This window comes from Telmatherina bonti (genome assembly GCF_933228915.1).
Source record: "Telmatherina bonti genome assembly, chromosome: 13".
NCBI classification, from domain to species: Eukaryota; Metazoa; Chordata; class Actinopteri; order Atheriniformes; family Telmatherinidae; genus Telmatherina; species Telmatherina bonti.
In genome coordinates, this window is record NC_136611.1 from 5,069,172 (window position 1) to 5,090,043 (window position 20,872).

The following is a 20,872-nucleotide window of genomic DNA, read 5'->3' on the forward strand; positions in this document are numbered from 1 at the left end:
TGAGTGGAGCGAGTCTCAGTGGGAAATTTATCTGACTGCCACCAGAGAGGAGGCAAATAACCGCTGTTGTGTTTTACTCTTCTGTGTTGCTCGGCACGCTGCTGGAGAGTGGTGTGTAAATAGGAATAAACTGGGAGCTCTAAAACTGAGCCTTGTGGGATGCCATAGAACAGCAGCGGCGAGGATTTCACAACCAGCTGACTTCATGCGAGGGGTTCTGTCATCCGGGTCGGACCCGAAGCATCCGGACAGAAAATACAGCAAACAGGGCCTCAAACTGCAGCAGAACATTTCTATTTAAAGAAAAACAGATGAAAACTCAGATTTATCGAACCCATTTCCAGTCGTAGCCAACTCCCGATCACCACCAGCTGCCAGGAACGGAAAGAAACCGGAGCCGTATTGTGTTGAACCACTTCTCCTGGTGACCACGCCATGCTGCTTCTCACATATGTGCCTGTTGAGAGAACACGGCTTTCACAGGAGCTCCTTTCCCATCTGGCGGAGTCACATCGCAGCTCGGTGCGGGCCACCAAGGCTGACGCTGAGCTATATCAACACTGACAAAAGTATATTGAATAATTATCTTTGGAATTAATACATTAGGCCAAACTTAAGTAAATGTCAGCAGATCAGAATATGTGGGAATGAGAAGGACGCTGCGCTTCATTAATCACGTCACTGCGAGTAATGTAGGCAGATGAAATGATTCCTACAAAGAGCTGTCATAACGATCACACTGGTCCTTTTAGTTATCTAATTCACCGTCACCATCTTCCTCGCCACGCCGAGGCGGATAATTAACTCTTTCAGTGTCCATCAGCTCCATCCAGGATTTCTGTCTTATTACCGGCGCTTCTGTGATAAAACACCGCCAGCTTTATGTTCGTTACTTTTCCTTCAGTGCGGCTTTCATTCCTGCTTGGTTTCAACGTTGTGGAAAACTCTGAGGAACCTTGTTCTTCAGAGATTTCCTCCATGTTGACATGAAGCATCACACGGTTCCACCACATCATGATGAGAACCTCCCAAAGCTGCTCTGCTGGATGTAGATCTGGTGACTGTGGAGCCGTTGGAGGACAGTGAACTCATCGTCATGGTGGAGACAGTGGTGGATTTAAGCGATGTGAGGCTCCAGGCAAAGGCAGGCATGGGGCCCCGTGGTAAATATTGCACTTTCTACTCCACTACTGAATATTATCTGTGTTGCTAACAAACAGCCAGTGTAAAAGTCTCTTTGCTGACTGAGAGGACCGTGTTTAATGACAGGGAAGGTTTGCTTCACTCGATGGTACGAACTGATCATTTATTGTGACGAGTCATTCTTTAAGTTACAGATCAACTCACTGACCGCATCACACACACACACACACACACACACACACACACACACACACACACACACAGATCACATTAGGTATTAGTGCGCTGCCCTATATACCTGAAGGGGGCCCTGAGACACACATAACATAATAATCATTCTGCTGACAGTTTAGTGAATGCATTTTAATCAAAAAACATAATTTTTGTTAGTAATAAGTCAGTAATAAATAATCATAAGTGTGTAACAAGTTTTATGGGACCCTAAAGAACTGGGGGCCCTTGGCAACCGCCTAGTTTTGCCTCATGGTAAGTCCGGCCCTGGGTGGAGATGATGTGAGCTTTGTGACATGGTGCATCATCCTGCTGGAAGTTTCCATCAGAAGATGCTACTGGAACCTACATAATAAATTAGTTGTATCTATATTAAATAGTTCATTTAAAAATTGAAGGGAATAAGTTTTATTGTAAATACATTAAAAATAGATGAGACTTGTGGTTTTCAGGCGAGTAGTTCCGCCCATCTATTTCCTCTTCGGTTCATCTAGAGCGAGGGAGAGACGTTCGCGCTCGATCTTTTTCAGCTGCGTATGAGAGACCATCATGTTGCAACAACATTGGGAATAAAAGATTTCGTTGGAAGGAAAAGAAAGCCCAGAACTTTCTACTTGAGCTTGGATAAAGTCCAAAAACCTGCAGAGTGATTGCTGATTTAAAAGTGGCAGAAAAGTGAGTTTAATCAGCTTCACAACTGTAACGTTAGCACATGTGCTACCATTAGCGTAAGCATCACGTTGCGGATACGTAGCAGCTACTCACTGGGAAACTCAGGTTTCGATTCAAATCCTGCTTCATCCGAAAGGTAAAGCATGTTCAAAACACTGAAAGCACTGGATTATAAATTGATTTAATGTTGAATGTGCGCGTTATAATTTTAGAATCTGGCAGTTAGCCTGGGAGTGTCTGAGCTCAACTGATTTGGAGATTGGTGAGGTTCATCATTTGTTATATTTTTTTTTGCAGTTTTTTGTTGCACTTTTACTGTTATGTGTAAATAAAAATCTGAACTTCTTGCTGGGGGTGGCCCCCAATTGCCAACCATATATCGCATATATGCACAAATGTAGCTCATGAACAAGACGCCAAGATATTTGAACACCTCCACCAGTCGATCTACGTTCCTACCCTCACCTATGATCATGAGCTGTGGGTCGTGACAGAAAGAACGAGATCTCGTATACAGGCGGCTGAAATGAGTTTCCTCCGCAGGGTGGTCGGGCTCTCCCTTAGAGATAGGGTGAGGAGCTCGGTCATCCGGGAGGAGATCAGAGTAGAGCCGCCGCTCCTCCACATCGAGAGGAACCAGTTGAGGTGGCTCGGGCATCTGGTCAGGATGCCTCCTGGACCTCCCTGGTGAGGTGTTCCAGGCACGTCCCTCTGGGAGGAGACCCCGGGAATGACCTAGGACACGCTGGAGGGATTATATCTCTCTGCTGGCCTGGGAACGCCTCGGGAACGCTGCCTAGGCTGCTGCCCCCACGACCCGACCCCAGATAAGCAGCAGAAAATGGATGGATGGCCTGCATGTAGCATAAATGCTACACGCAGCATTAAAGTGATAATATTGTGTCTTGATTGTGATTTAAAGCGGCAAAAAGCAGTAAAACTGGATTTTTCTGAATTTGTCTTAGAAAAAAATTTAGATTAAAGTCGTTTCAAGAGCTCAGCTGCATGTTGGCATCCGTACGTTCATCTGTCCTTAAACTGATATTTCCTCTGACGTTAACATCAGTTTGCTGTAAGCTAAACCCCCTCCACACACACACACACAAACACACCCGAACCAGACTCCACTCACTGCAACAGTCTGTGCTTCCATTATTCACTGCGATGAATAAATCACTGCCAGGCCTTGATTGAGCGGCATATGTGGGGACTAAGTTGCGTTCATCGGGCATTCCCAACATCTGCTCGGCTGCAGCCGCTGAGCAGCTCTGCTCTGTGGTGACCCATCTGAAGCCCGTGGGACGCCAGGATGAAAAATACATGACAAGGACTGAAGGGAAAACACAGGAGCGAGCTCAGGGTGGCATCTTTAAAGCAGATATCCATCTGACAAACCTCCTCCGCATCGCAACAAGGTCAGACGGTCACATGTATGGACGTGATCTTAAACCAGCTCTTCTAGTTTCATGTTGTTTACATGGAAGAGAGAAGATTCATGAAGTATATGATGTTAGTTTCCATCAGCTGGCAGCTCACATGATCAGGTTTATCTGCTTAACTGCTCCACAACACAATCATCGGTTTGCCATTTTGCAGAAAGTCGTGTTTCTTCATGCACGAGACAATTAGAAGTAATGTATGTAAAATTGTATTGTATGTATTGTATGTAATATTGCATGTAATATGAAAGCTCTGCAGGTGTGTTAAAACGTGAAAAATCCGAGTCATCGCTCAGGGAAAAATAAAAACACGTTCACATGTGTCAAACATAGACTGTATATGACAGATGGACGGAGCCTTCGGTGGTTAAAAGTGAAGCCGATCCAGAAGTGCATAAAACTGCAGTTCCCCTTCATCCACTAGGGGCTGCAAAACAGAGCGAATCCCCATAGACTCCCATGTTAAAAAGACCAACTTCACAGCAGAAATAAACATGTTTACAGCAGAAATAAACATGTTTACAGCAGGAATAAACATGTTTACAGCAGAAATAAACATGTTTACAACCTGGTACAAAAATCCATTTTAGGTTTAATAGGTCAGGTTTACCTTCATGACAACTGTGGGGGGAGTGAATTTATTTATAACTCGCACGTTTAAAAGTAATTTAATCTCGAAATTCTGCGTATTTAGGGGCGTGTCCTTTTGATTGACAGGTACCCGATTTCCCACTTCAAGTCAGAAGAACGTAGAACAACCGCGGTTTTTAGCCGGCTAACAACATGACTTAGCTTTAGCCCGCTTACCTCCGTTAGCTGGTTAGCTCCCTTTATCTCCGGGTTAGCTCGGTTAGCTCCTAGCTACAGAAAGCTCTGAGTTCGCTTGATGTCAATCATCCACCATGACGCTCACAGCCCCCCTCTCAGCTCCACCTCTTTGCCCATATATGTATTTTCTGGGCGAGACGACGCGCATGCCCCTGTCAAGATGGTGATGGTAGGAACCGCCCACCGAGCTTCAATTCAGCTCTTCAAAAACCTACGGGTGACGTCACGGAGGCTCCGCCCATCTTTTTATATACAGTCTAAGATACGAACCATGTGATTCTCATGTGCTCCACATGCACATGTGCAAGAATGTGTTTTTCTTCTTTTTCTTTTTTATTTTGTCTTGTCCAGCATTTAAGCAAGCTTGTTTTTGTTTTTTTTAATGATTTCATGTGATCTACATGTGATAAAAAAGCATAAACTGAGTCACATGTTGTTGAAAATGCCTCAGATAAGCATGTGTGTAGCCCTTTAAGTCACGGCATTTCTGACTGAGTGTCGGCCTCAGTGATTGGTCCGTGTGTCAGCCAATGATCAGAATCAGAATCAGAAAGACTTTTATTGCCCTTGACTTTGAACAATTCACAGACTAGGAACTGGTTTCGGTGATGAGGTGCTGAATAATAAAAATAACAATAACAACACTGAATAATAATATAAAAGTAGAAATACAGCTATTTTACAACTATTTTACAAATGAGGGCATGCAGAGAAGTAAACTTTTTTTTTTTTGTGAAACATGTATAATAAAAAGTAAAGGTAAAAGTATATGGTGATCCATCCAGCAGATGCATGGGCAGCATGTCGACGGCATGTCAAAGTGTGGACGTTCTTTCTGCTTTCTTAGTTCCACATTCATCTACAACACAGTAATTACAGACCTTTATAACAGAACTGAAGTTTCCTCCTTTGCTGGATGGTGGCTGTAAAGATCAGAACAAGCTTTTCACTTGAGCTTTTTCCAGCAGTTTATTTTATTTTTGTCTGAAATCTGATGCCGCTTCCTTGTTCGTTAACCAGTCAGCACGCAGGACTGCAGGTTGTTCTTTAAAAACAAAAATTGTTTTCCATGTAAAACTAAAGGCTTTTAATTATGTTGAAACCATTTGAAGCATGTTTATCAGTTTATCAGATATTTGCTCTTACAAGTAAAGCAACGTTTTTTGTACTACATAAGCTATTAGCCATACAGTAAGTTAAAATAAGTCTGCAGACCTGAACAAGGCTGGATTATCCAGTGGACATTATGGGAATGGGCCCCTGGGCCTACACCCATAGGGGGCCCATGTGTGGGCCATGTAGGGAAAACACCAGCAGCTTGGACATAAAATAAAATGTACATAAAAGCCAGATAGTTAACCCACAGTGTCCAGTGTATTGCTACTGGTACCACTGGCTGAGAGTCATTTCACAATTTTTACAAGGTTGTGTTGTGGAACGGGGCCCCTGGAACATTCTGGGCCCAGGGGCCTGTGTACTTTTAATCCGGCCCTGTACCTGAAGGACTAAAATACCACCTGCAGGGATCTCCAGATCCGATCCCTGAGCAGTTTTATTCTGCAGAAATTGGATGTTCTGGCGCATCGGCACACCTGATTTAAACAAATGTCTCATTAACATAATAATGTTGTGTTGCAGAGGAGGAGGATTCAACACCTGCAGGACAGCGGCCCTGGAGGACTGGAGATGGAGGTTCCTGTCTACTATTAATCCTCCACTTCACTTGCAAATCACTTGTTTCGTTACTTAATATTATGTTTCAGTTTCAGTTTCAGTTTCAAGATTTACGTTGGACCTTTAATCCTGTTTGCTTTGAGAAAAGAACGGATTGTGTTGAACGGCCTCTGGCCTTCTGACAGTCTGTGACATCATAACATACAGTAAATACATTTAATATGACTCTTTACACAAAGTCCTTGTTCTTTCTTATCATTATGATCCCAATCAGAACATTTTCTGTTATTTATTATCCATCTTTGTTTCCTCAGCTGTGAACCGTTTGTACTGAACGTCTTCTCGGAGCCAAAAGCTGCTGAACAGCCGGTCAAACAGTCTGGTCAAATTATTTGCTCCTTAGCTTTAAAATATAAAATATTCCTGTAACATTCCTGTTTTATTCCTGTAACATTCCTGTTTTGTTCCTGTAACATTCTTGTTTTGTTCCTGTAACATTCCTGTTTTATTCCTGTAACATTCCTGTCTTGTTCCTGTAACAATCCTGTTTTATTCCTGTAACATTCCTGTTTTATTCCTGTAACATTCCTGTTTTGTTCCTGTAACAATCCTGTTTTATTCCTGTAACATTCCTGTTTTGTTCCTGTAACATTCCTGTTTTGTTCCTGTAACAATCCTGTTTTATTCCTGTAACATTCCTGTTTTGTTCCTGTAACAATCCTGTTTTATTCCTGTAACATTCCTGTTTTATTCCTGTAACATTCCTGTTTTGTTCCTGTAACATTCCTGTTTTATTCCTGTAACATTCCTGTTTTGTTCCTGTAACATTCCTGTTTTATTCCTGTAACATTCCTGTTTTGTTCCTGTAACATTCCTGTTTTATTCCTGTAACATTCCTGTTTTGTTCCTGTAACATTCCTGTTTTGTTCCTGTAACATTCCTGTTTTGTTCCTGTAACATTCCTGTTTTATTCCTGTAACATTCCTGTTTTGTTCCTGTAACATTCCTGTTTTGTTCCTGTAACATTCCTGTTTTGTTCCTGTAACATTCCTGTTTTATTCCTGTAACATTCCTGTTTTGTTCCTGTAACATTCCTGTTTTATTCCTGTAACATTCCTGTTTTGTTCCTGTAACATTCCTGTTTTATTCCTGTAACATTCCTGTTTTGTTCCTGTAACATTCCTGTTTTGTTCCTGTAACAATCCTGTTTTATTCCTGTAACATTCCTGTTTTGTTCCTGTAACATTCCTGTTTTATTCCTGTAACATTCCTGTTTTGTTCCTGTAACATTCCTGTTTTATTCCTGTAACATTCCTGTTTTGTTCCTGTAACATTCCTGTTTTGTTCCTGTAACATTCCTGTTTTGTTCCTGTAACATTCCTGTTTTATTCCTGTAACATTCCTGTTTTGTTCCTGTAACATTCCTGTTTTGTTCCTGTAACATTCCTGTTTTGTTCCTGTAACATTCCTGTTTTATTCCTGTAACATTCCTGTTTTGTTCCTGTAACATTCCTGTTTTATTCCTGTAACATTCCTGTTTTGTTCCTGTAACATTCCTGTTTTATTCCTGTAACATTCCTGTTTTGTTCCTGTAACATTCCTGTTTTGTTCCTGTAACAATCCTGTTTTATTCCTGTAACATTCCTGTTTTATTCCTGTAACATTCCTGTTTTGTTCCTGTAACATTCCTGTTTTGTTCCTGTAACATTCCTGTTTTGTTCCTGTAACATTCCTGTTTTGTTCCTGTAACATTCCTGTTTTGTTCCTGTAACATTCCTGTTTTGTTCCTGTAACATTCCTGTTTTATTCCTGTAACATTGCTGTATTATTCCTGTAACATACCTATAATATTCCTGTTTCAACAGGAAACAGAATAAAAGTGAGAGATCAGGGATCGGATGGCAGTCTGCAGGGTTCATTTATCTAGATTAAGTTGTCTGGATCCTGCTGAAAGTGTGACCTCGCCGGCGCAGCAGCAGGTGCTGAGCCACGTAAAATGGCCGCGAATGATTGATGCCTTTTCAATTAGTCACAATGTGAGACCTTCACATGTCAGTCTCCTTCCCTTATTAATGACACACTGCGTTAATGCAGGGTGTGTGTTAAAGAGCCTCTGACTGAGGTTTGTAATTAATGTGCACGGCCTTGGCGACACACGATGACCGAGGAGTCGTCTAATGGGAGCTTGAGCTGTTTGATAGAAGTGTTTAATTTTATATTTATGTACTTAATTATCTTTGTGTAGTAGTTTGTACATGCAGTAGCGTTACAACTGCCACAGGTACGACTACTGGCCCATTTCACACACAATCTAATGACTTGATTTCTCAAAGTGGCCCCTGGTTGTGAATTTGATTGATCTTGTTTAACTGCTGAGCTTCTTGCTATGAGGTCGCTGTTCCACCTTACAGAGAGTACAGAACGATGTTTAATACTACATGGTGAGAGAAGAAGGCATCTCACCCAGGGAAGCTGGCTCACTCCTTATCCAATCAGACTTCACCTGTAGGTTTCTGAAGAGATGAACTGAAGCTTGGTGGGTGGTTCCTACCATTGCCTTCTTGGCAGCATCAAACGTGTCGTCTCTGTGTCTCCAACCTACCTGTAGCTAAGAGTTATCCAAGCTAACCCGAAGCTAACTGGAGCTAACAGGAGCTAACCAGCTAATGGAAGTACGCCAAGTCATGTTGTTAACCGGCTAAAAACCGCGGTTGTTCTACGTTCTTCTGACTTGAAGCCGGAGATCGGTACCTGTCAATCAAAAGGACACGCCCCTAAATATGCCAAATTTTTAGATTAAATTACTTTTAAACGGGTGAGTTACAAAAAAATCCCCCCCCCCCCCCCCCCACACAGTTGTCATGAAGGTAAACCTGACCTCATTCATTCATTCATTTTCTGAACTGCTTAATCCAATTCAGGGTCGCGGGGAAGCTGGAACCTATCCCAGCTGGCTTTGGGCGACAGGCAGGGTACACCCTGGACAGCTCGCCAAACCTGACCTATTAAACCTAAAATGTTAACTTTTAACCAGGCTGTAAACATCAGCTCACCCCTCTGCCTGGTGTAAATTTTGTCGGAACAGTTTCCTTCAACTAAGCAACTCAAACCTGAAGCCATCCTGGTCGGCACTCCTCATGGGACCAAACCATCCCTCATAACCAGCACCACCACCTCCGGCGCTAGCACTCCTCTGTCATTAGCAGTCACTGTAAATAATAGACCCTTTAAATCCCACTTCAACCACCTCTGTAATTCTACAGCTTCTGGACCATTTCCATGCTTTAATCTCCTCCAGACTGGACCGGTGTAGGAGCCTGCAGAGGCTCCAGGTGCAGCTCGGGTCCTGACATAAGAAAGCCATTTCTTGCACGTAAAGGTGCTAAGCCTAAACTTAAAGCACCTGAGGTGCTGCTAATTGACGTGTTTCATCGCTAAGATTAGTTTTGTCCAACCAATCCGTTCGCAATGATTGTCAGTATATTGTCCATAGATGGTGGCAGAAAACAATGAACATGCACGACAATGAACGGTCAAAAAGCTGTGTGTTCACCTTCGTACAAGCAACATCTATCACCTGCACAAAAGTTCCTAGTGAAATAGGTTGTGGCCATAAATGTACAGTGCTGCCACCTAGTGCTCAGACAATATACAAGTCTTCACATAAAATGGCTCCTACATTGCATGTTCTATATGCGCTGCGGTATCATGAACAGGAGAAGCTGTCCTGGTATGACGTCCACTCTGCTAATGCTACAGGACCTGAGGGAGTTAAGCTGCGTAATATGCTGAGAAATTCCCAAACGGCACGGCAACAACACAGACCTGATGGCCATTGATCCTCTGGTTTAAGTTTGCAGGACAGTCAACTTTAGTCACGCTATTAGGGATTAAAATATCTTTACAGACAAAATGAAACATGCAGGATCAGACTGCACAGGCCAGACACTGCAAATGAAAATACATATGTGTTCTGATTGCATTCTGAACGTTATGGATAATACCCAGGAGGTCGTGCAGCTCGGCGTGAAGCGCCAGCTGTGCCATGTGACACATCACTCATTTTAATGGCTGGAAAGCACTCAGGTGAGTGTGTGTTTTATGTAAAATCAATGTTCAGGTTGGGATGTGAAGTTTTAACCAGCTGGTCCTCAGCGACGACCGCGCAGCACGCTAGCAGGCAACCCTGCTCCAATTCAATTCAACTTTATTTATATAGCGTCAAATCACGGCAATGCCATCTCAAGACGCTTTACAGACAGAGGGGAAAACATAATGAAGGCCAATTCATAACAGCCTATATAAGGAAACCAACAGATTGAGTTGAGTCCAACTCAATCTCCCATCCTGAGCAAGCACACTGGCAACAGTGGGAAGGAAAAAACTCCCTTTTAACAGGAAGGAAACCTCCGGCAGAACCCGGCTCAGGACAGGCAGCCATCTGCCTCTGCTGTGTGGGGGGAAGAGGACAGAAAGACAACAGACAACAGGAACTGCTACTCCCGGCCAGGGAGACCTGCTGAGACAGGAGACATACATGTTAATGATGCTACACTGTTATTGGGGGGGGGGGGGTTGTCCCTCCGCAGTCTAAACCTGTAGCAGCATAACTAAGGGATGCTAACCATCCCTAGCTATAGGACTTATCAAAAAGATAAGTCTTCAGCCTAGTCTTAAAGGTGGGGGGGGTGTCTGCTTCTCTCACTTAGTCTTAACGTCATTCTCTTTTATTCCTTCAGGAGGAGACGATGGCCGCTGTCTGAATCCGTCGTCACTCCAGACGAAGTGCAAGTCAGGAGCTGAGCTGCTGCTGGTTTTTATGGACAGATATGACACCAGTATCCGTTATCGCCTGATACCATCTGTTCATTCATTTTATTCACTACTGAGAGGCAGATACAGCTGGACGTGTTTCCAGTCCATCCGTCTGACACGATCACATGCAGGATTCATAAAACTACTGAAACTGACATCTATGTGAAAGAAAGTAAATTAATGTGTTAATACAGACCGATCAGGTGGAATTACCCAGATAATCTTCATATTTTATACAGTTTCTGAGACGCTTTGTTTAATTTAAAAAAAAATTGCTCAAAACACTTTTGTACGCAGTCTGATACTTATCTGATATTTGTCTGATACTTATCTGATATTTGTCTGATATTTATCTGATATTTATCTGATATGTGTAAAAATGATGCGACTGGAACCGAACGTTTTCCACCGATCTGGTTTATTAAACAACAAACGTTTGCTGGACAGATGCTGGTGCAGGAAAAGAGAAAAACATAGATGTGAATATTTAATCATGTTAAATTCTTCTTATAAAAAAAACTGTTTTATTAACGTTTTGTTTTCTGTTTAATCTCTAAAGCCTCTAACAAGCTCTTATTCCTTTATTATTTTGTGTTTGTCTACAGTTGGCTGCTGTTGTTCCCATGTGAGGAAACTGAAAACACACAGATGTAAATTTAACCTTCGTTGTCATTAAATCAACAATAAAAAAGTTCTGATGTTTTTCCCGACTTCAGTGGACGAATAAAAACCCTCGTTTCCCAACATGTGTGAGCGTTCCTCATCCCAGGCTGTTTACTCCCGATCTGTGTGTGTGTGTGTGTGTGTGTGTGTGAGTGCACTGTCTACAAAACAGGATTATCATGCAGGATCATCTCAATTATTAATAATATGGTACAAATATGATTGATTCACCAATTGTTTGCAGCAAAACAAAAGCAGAGCAGCGGAATTAGGCGACCTGGTCCGACTGGGATCAGATTCCTGGTTTGTTTTGGTGAATTTGTCTGGAAACCTGGTGGTTTTACTGGACGTCTTCTGTTCCCTTCGGCTGGAAACTTTACGTGTCACGTTCGTGTTGACGTGTTTTTGTGGGTTGCTAAAGGTGTAAACGGGGAAGCCCGTCTTCTTGCAGAGGCAGGAAAACAAAGTGGAAGTGGGAGACAGAAGCAGCGCGGCACTTCAGGCGGTGGCACCCACCATCCTGCCCGCCTCATGAATAAACGATTCCACTCACAATGAGCTACGCTGCAGTTGTGTCATTTAAATTTTGGAGCCCATTTTCATGCAAATGGGGAATTTATTGTCACAAAGCATGTAATGTTGGCAGTAACGCCTCGTCTTAATGAATATCGAGTGCGGCTGTATTTCCCCGCTGCAACAGCTCACTCATCAACTTTTAGTTGGAATGTGATTCATAAAGAGACGATTCATGACTCGCACTCAGACGCCGCGGCCCGCGCCGGAAGGATTGATGAAGTCATCCATCAGATTGATCGCCAGCATTCTACCAAATGAAAATGATTATCAAATTACGGTGGCCGAGCCGTTAAAAGACCCCCGGAGTCGTAAAACTCGCAGGTTCGAGCTTCTCTGAACCCAGCCAATTAAAAAGTACGAGGTAATCGCTGATACATGCTGTTAGCCTGAGTTATGGCGGTTAGCGCAGTCTCTTCTCTTCTCTGCAATTACTTAAGAAACGATGCGTTTAATGTGGGAAAGTTTCAGCTTTAAGTTCAGGTGACCTTTAAAAGTTCAACAGAAAGTTGGACGGAAGGTTTTTATCCTTTAAAACGGCTCAGATGCTGCTGTTGAACATAATCCGTAATCATGTCCGCTGTCGTAGCGTGACATGAATTCTTCAGCCAAATATTCATATTAATCACAACCTGGAAATAATTTAAGCCTCTTTTCTTGTTTACCGTTTGCTTTGCTGAGCATCAAGGAGACCCTTTGTTGTCTACTAACCTCCTCAGTAACGCAAGCAGACATTTAGCTGTTTCCACATAAACAAACACGGATCTTTATGTTTGCAAATCAACGCAGATTTTCTGTTTCCATCTGCTTTGGTTTGATCATCTGGACTGAAGCTTTATTTTCAAATATTTCTTACACTTTTATCATGAATTATGGACTTATGGAAATCAATTTCTTCTCACAATAAAGGAATCAGTCCAGCTGATCTCTTGATCTGTGATGCAAAGAGATTTTATTTGTGTTTCTGTTCATTAACACAATTAAATAAAGTTGTATGAAGAGGAGATGAATTTGTTTTTCAAAGATGATAAAAATTTGTTACTTGAATTTACGACACAAACCTGTGAAACTCAGGGTGACAGTCACATAAAGACAAAAAAAAAGACATTTTATATATAATTACAGCTGCTAAATCATCTGTAGGGTTAAATAAAGGAATTCAGGTTCAGAACAAAAATAATGGAACGAACTGTGAATGAGCTTCAGAAGGAAGTTAAAGAATTATGAAAAATTAATGTGTTCATGAAAAGCATAAAAAGAACAGCATTAAAGATTTATGAAGAGTTAGAGGCACAATGTGAATTACCTTGAGTAATTACAATGGTGTTACATTTTGAGTATCTGTAAATGCTTTCAAAACTATTAAAAGAAAGGAATGTAATGGGTATTTAATGCTAATTTAGGAACAACTGGATGTTGTATGTGAATATTGTAAAATGGGTGATCATGAAATTAAGGGGCAGATATCATTAGATTGCTCTTCTTTTTAATTGGCAGTCTTATTTTGTATGTATTTTTATGTTGTTTTGAATGAAATAAATAAAAAATAAATGAACATTTAATAAAATGAGTTCACAAAAGAAAAGGTTAGGAAAGCAACATCCTGAACTGAACTGTGGCAGAAGGTTAAAGGGGGATTGAAAGCGACCAGGTTTAGTTTCTGCAGAACAGGGAAGTCATGATGACATTTAAACTGCAGCTGAACTGCAGAAATAAACTTTCTGCACAAAGTAAAGCAAGTTCTCCAAGTTAAAACAGGAAGTAAAGTGCAGCAGAAAACAACGGCAGAATAAAACGTAAGAGTAGAAAGGACCGCTGAACAAAGAAGTGAGGCCAATGACTGAAGACACGAGGAAAGAACAGAACGGAAGAACGAGACTTTGAAGGAGTGGAGGGACCTGAGGAAGGTCTGCTGGAGACGTCTGGGTGGGAACAAAGTCCACCTGAATTTCACGCATTAAAACTTTTAGCTATTTTCTGCCAGCACTCCTTCCTAGCTGTTGCCATGGAAACAGAGTTGCTTCGGGGCTGGATGAGGTGTTTATGTTCTTCGTATCTTTGAGGAATCGTCTTCTCCGCAGGGTTTCTCCGTGTCTGTGACGGGCCAGACGTGCACGCTGACGAAACCACTGGATGAACTACCGAGTATAAAAGCAGCGTCATCGTACCGCTTACATGGACCCTGAAGCTAACCGAGAGCTAACCGGGGTGTGTTTATCACGCTTTAAAAAACACAAACATTCAGTCAGACGGATGAAACTCTTCATTCCTGGTTTGGTCTAAAATCAGGTCGATCTGGCTGGAATTCCTCACCGACTGTCTTCCCAACAGGGAACCTGATTGGAGCAGATATTCTGCATGTCTGAGGGGAAAACAACAACCACAGCAGTAATTCCATGGAGCTTTTCCTGCCTTTTGTTCTGGAACCTACCTGCACACCACGCTGGGGACACGCTGACAAACATGTTGTCGGCTGCGTGTGCTGCCGTTGTTTGTTTGCACAAACTACCAGGTTAAGCTAATACCTAGCAGCCTTTGCTAGGTCAGACGGTTCGGGAGGTGTCAATCAGCAGCCCTGCCGACTACCTTTTATCACCATTACTGACCTGCTGACCAATAACAGAGCAGAGACGGAGCCTCACCCTCCACCTTCCTCCCCCCTATCCGCTGTCTCCATCTCCCCTCATTCACAGAGGATCAAGCCTCCATAATCCCTGGATTTTATATCCACCAAAACAGCTTGGGCCCATCAGCAAATTGCGATGGCATATGGTATAGGTTTATGATTCATCTGGCACATGCATAGCAATGAGAGCCTCATCATCCGTGGGCAAACACCGGGAAAATATCGTAATGTTAAACGATGCCAGCCACGGAGAGAGAAGTGGCACCAGGCGTGTGGGAGGGCTGTGTTTGCTCGGCCCAGCAAGCGCAGCAGCTGAGGTTGTAAACATCGATACGGACCTGCCCTCCCTCCTGCCGTCCGGATGAGATTAGAGACCCAAGCAGAAAGTGGACATTTCCTGAAGAGCTGGCCTCCGCAGGAGAAAACGAGGAAGATACGGGTCACCAAGCTGAACAAACCCAAACCAGGTGTCAGAATGATGCTTTATATAAAACACAATGAAAAGAGTTGAAATAAAACAGCAATAAAAATGATTCCACAGCTCAAATGTATGAAAAAGCATCTAAACATAACTAAGTCATCCAGCAACATTTTGACATATGTTTGGATTTTCCTACCTGCTCCTCCTCTGACAGCTCTAACATTCAATCCTCTTTAGTACCACCACATTATTTACAGTGTAACTTAGAGAAACTCGACAATATTCAGATAAAATAGCTTGTATTGGAATGATAATGGTAGAATTTAACAGATGGAACCGGTTAAATATTAGATGAATCTACAAATGATGAAATAGAAACTAATTAACTAGTGACTGAAGCTGGACTGAAAATGAGACTAAAATTTCCTTCCCTAAAAAATTAAAACAGCCTTAAAAAGGTTCAAGATTTTCCTGAATCCTTGTAAATAAACTGTGTAGGCTTTAGTGACATCTAGTGGTGAAGTTGCAGATTGCATCCAACTGATTGCAGGATTCTGTTAAATCTGCTGACTGTTTCCATGACTCAGCAAAAAAAAAGAGGGGAGATGTTAAACTTTGAAGGTCTCTGGCTGAGTCATCAGCTCGCTTGGCTTCACAATAAGTCCACATTTTCCCTTCTGTGTTCGTCTGCGTCCGACTCAGGACAAAATACAAAACTATTTTATAGTAACAAACACTTTACAAGCAACGGTGGAACTGGGGGAGTGATGAATGGAATATATAGAGCTAAACGTTACAACTTGTAGGCGGTGTAACTTTATTGGCTCCACCTGTTCAGTTCCTGAAACACAGATAGAGAACCAGGAAATCACAGAGCAGCGATAAAACGCCCAACACACGGCAGTCGAAGCCGTTTACACCTTACCAGTATGGCCCACACCTCTAAAACATGCAGGGCAGGGGTTCCCGAGGACCAGGACTGAGAAACGGTGATCCCCAACCCTGGTCCTTAAGCCCCACTATCCTGTTTCCCTGCTGCAACACACCTGACTGAAGTTCTCCAACAAGTCGGCTAATCAGCCATTAATTAGTCAGGTGCGTTGCAGCAGGAAAACAAAGCAAGTCTGCAGGACAGTGAGGCCTTAAAGACGGGTTTTGGAGTCCCTGATCTACTGCAGAATCCAGCTAAAGAAGACCAGAGCTGCTTGTTCTGCATCCAAGTCACAGAAACCATTTGAAACGCCTCGGTTTGGTGCGTCTCCCTCAACGACCACATAAAATCTCTTCAGTCCTTTAACGAAACGATTTATTACGATGTGAAATGTCCAGAAAACCAGGATCAGATTGACTCAACTGGATTTTGTTTAAAGCTTTTACCAGAAAGTGAAGCAAAATACCACGTTGGTGTCCATAAGGTCCCGGCCATGGAGTCTTGTGGTCACGGTCGGCTTTGTTGGCTGCAGACCAGGTCCGGTTTAATTTGATCTTTTTGTTTGTCGCATTGTTGCTTTATATATGATCGTGTTTAGTTTTATAACACTTTTTTCAACCCAGATGCAGACTTTTGCTTCCACTGAGTGTTTGTAACGGCAAATGCAAGAGACTGTCCAGGGTGTACCCTGCCTGTCGCCCAATGACTGCTGGCATAGGCTCCAGCTTCCCCACAACCCTTATCGGACAAAGCAGTTCATAAAATGAATGAATGATCCGATTGAATGCCTTTTTCTTTGTTTTGTTTTAGTAAAGAGACTGGCACAATGTTGGATGGACACCTAACATGGGGGATAAATAAAAGATTGCATCAGACTTTCCACTTTACCAAACAGCTGAGTTCCTTCAGCCAAACTGACAACTACTGGTTCAATAATGCGACTAATTTAATGTCTTAAGCGTCATTCTTGCTGTAGGAGAAGCAGAGGCAGCGAGTGCGATGAATCAGGGAGGAAAGACCAGCTTAACAACCTGCAGGAACACTCCAACATGGTGTTTCTGCAGAGATAACTCAGCTCTCATTAGCATCAGAGCTCCTCGGAGCCGCTTCACCCTCAGACATGATCCACTACATTAGCACCATTTCCAAACATCTGCTGGAGAAGTCAGAGGCGATCTGCAGCCTGCACTGCTCAGGCCTCTCTGGAAATGTGACATGATCACATACAAACACCTCCAGCCAATGTCCCCCCCCCCCCAACCCCCTTCATTAAAGCACATCGCTGAGCGCTGTTGGCAAGGTGACTCGGCCCGAGTCTGCCTCAGCTCCACCCCCCCACCGGGTCAGCCCAGGCTCACGAGGCCCCACGTGATTGGCTCAGAGGGCTGTCCGTCAGCCGGGCTGCCGGGTCAGGGCGGGTTCGGTTGGGAGGGGAAGCAACCACGACTGCCTGCGTGGATCTGCTGCTCAGAGAGCTGACAGCCAGTATGTTGGAGGTTTACCATTAGCAGGCTCCAGACCCCTCCAGGCCAGACAGGTGAGCTTTCTCGGCCGTCTGACTCAACATATGCCCCCGTAGAGCTTTAACACACATATTGTGCCATCATTATTTCATATCTAGCGGGAGCGTCAGCGAACACGGCTCACGTTGAGGTGCAAATGCAGGTATTCGCATGTGAGCGGTTGTAGGTGGGAGATGCATCAGCCATCTGCTCGTTTCACACAGCTAATCTGAATAATCTGACCTAAAAACACCAGATTTTTCAGTCAAGTACGGCAGAAAACAGACTAAACACAGAGAACATGTAGCAGTCGCCATGGAAACAACGCTGGTTATCTTACTGGTGTTTGTTTGGCCGTTTTGCAGACTACAGACCTCCAGACCTCCAGAGTTGAACTTCTCAAAGTCGGATCAGCAGAGGAATCTCTGCAGAAGATCCCACAGGTGTTGCATCACCGCCACTGAGGGTGGAAGCTGGACGGACTGGAACCACAAAATGTCCAGCTGGTGTCGTTAATATTTCTCTAGATTAGAACAAACGTGGTCTGGCTCCTTTAGTTTATCAGAAGTCGGGGTTGTTGCCCCCCCGAATGTCTGCCGTGGAGTCGGCATGACAGAAATGATGTCATTAGATGGAGGTAAGTTAAATGTGTTCGTGTAGCATCTCCTAGCATCAACCCAAGGTGTGGTACATGATGAAAGATTCAGACAAAACTCAGTCAATGTCAAAGTAAAGATGAACATCCAGCCATGAAGCCTACGTCAGCCACAAAGTGACAACTAAACAGATAAAAACAGATTTAAAACATTAAATTAAAAGACAACACCTCACACACAGCTCTGGCTATTAAACGCCTGATGGCAGACAGAAGAAAAAAATTTGTGGATGTTTTTGTGTTCCTGATGGGAACACGATCTGATCGTCACGTGCTCATCTCTGGTTGCAAAGTAAGTCTGGACGATACGGCCGAAAATAAAATCTAAGATTTTTTTAAGACCAAATCCGATTTCCGATTTTTCCGATTTTTTCTTTCCTTACTGTAAAGAAAAATTAGTAATAAATCACAAATGTCAAAAATGATTCTTTTTCAAAACTGCTTTTATTGCAGTCAGCCGAGGAGTTTACCTGAATTTAAAGTGTGACTAAACAAGCTGTTAAACAAGAGATGCAGGCGCTGCCGCTGTAAACATTATAAGTAACAACATGTTTGTACTTAGTGCGTTTCCACTGTGAGATAGTGTTTAAGTTTTGATCAGACATTTAAGAATAAGTCTCACTTCACTTGTGTAACTTTGATTCTAAAATAAAAAAAAAACGAATAAATAATAAATAAAAGTACCTCCTCTTGGAAGAAAATTAGTGATTCCTTTCAGAGTATTTTGACATTAAATAACCAAAACAATTTCCCACATTGGCAATGAGGGAATAAAAATGAATGTTTCTTTACACTTAACATGTGTTTAGAGAAAATTGACCGCTTTGATACAAAATACTGTTTATTTTTTTTTAAAATCCTTGAATGTTAATTAAAGATATATTTCTAACATACATGTTTTATTGCATTCGTGCTGTTTTTTGTTTAATTTACACATTTTTGGTGATGGCGGGGCAAGAAAAAAATCCAGACTTTCATAAAAATAAATCTTCATAAAGAGCAAATTTGAGTTAATCAATTAAATCAATTAATCGCCCAGCCCTATTGCAAAGTAAATAATTCCACATTTATCTTCACTTAAAGCTCTAGTGGGTAATGTTACTCAGAGACATGTTCCTCTGGGTGAAGTGGTTCCTCGTCCTGATAGTAGTCTATACATTCTGTAATCATGAACAATAAGAAATATAGTTAGACCCCTCAGTTTACTGTAAAAACTCAGACCAATCCAAACGTTCCGACCCAAATGGAGTTGTTCATTTCTTAAATTTCGTAGCTTCTTCTCCCGGCTCCCCTCCTCCCCCTCCAGCAGCGCATACCTGACAGCCACACCCTGCATATAAACAGCATGTTAGGATGAAAATACAAAGTAGTGAAGAAGAAACTCGGAAGGCAAACATGGCTGAGAAAATGCAGGAAGGATTTCCCGACCCGGCTCGGTTTATTTGCCTCCTCCTGCTAAACAGCCGAGAAAGAGAAAATCCTTGGTGGAAAAAGCTGCGAATAAAAAAGCCTCGGATCACGCAAGGAGCAGAACCAGAGGGGGAGGAGCCAAGACAAGAGGAGGAGCTAATGTACGGGGAGGAGCCAAAACAAGAGGAGGAGCAAAGGCAAGGGGAGGAGCCAAACGGGGGAGGAGCCAAGAAAAGGTCTTGCTGGCGCCCCAACATTACGTAGCCCAGTTTTAGGTGAAGAAAATCCAACATTTGAGGCGTAAACTGAATGTTTTTCAGGACCTGGCTCCCCTGGTGAGACATTGTTATAAAGCTGAGTGTCATCCGCGTAATTATAATCAGATATTTTTTTTTTTCTTTTTTAAGCAAGTTTGTCATTCCTGTTAATGTAAATCTTGGTTTGTATGACCTGAGGTATTGTGATCTCTACCAACCTGTTATATCTCTGGATATGGTAACTAAACAGAACAATACAGTGAATAATGATTTCTGAGACTTAAATAGAACCTGAAACCAAAAACATTTAGAAACAGAGTAACTTTACTTCTTCCATCTGCTGCTGGTATTTTTTAAAGGCCTTTTGGGAAATAACATGTTTTATTGCCTCCTGTGATCATGGTTTTATGACTTATATTACATACGAGCGCTTCCGCGACTTTGCAGCTCTCTTAAAGTAACTGTATAGCATCTCTGCCACTCAGCCTAATCATCTTACAGCAATCCTAAACCTTTACCAGCATCTATAGTATATTAGGCTTTAAAATTCACAGCAAGCTCATGGAAAAGAGCATCAACATAAAGCTCTGAAATCCTGAACCACAGAGCCCTCCTAATCTCCCCCACCTGCAGTTTTTCATCCACAGCCGTCGCCCAACGGCAGCCCTCCGCATCGCTGAGAGGGGATTTACTTGTAATGCTCTCAGAAACACAATGCATAAAATCAAGTGTCAGCTCTAACAAGCTGTTCTTGAGGCGGCGGCCCTCTGCATCCGTCTGGGTCTGGGCTTCGAGAGGTTAGCGGCTGAACGCAGCTTCATCCCAAAGTTTTCCTAATTTCAGAGACAACTGTGCAAATCAGGATGACCTGGGAAGCCAGACGGGCTTCAGGGGGACAACAGCTGCTTAAGTCCGTCCGCTGGCTGCCAGAGAAACTTCATCAGGGCAAGCGGAGGTCGAAGTTTTAGGGCACATTAGCCCCCCTCCATCAGATTCTGAAAGCAGAACCTGGGGGCACAGTTTTCAGAGTTT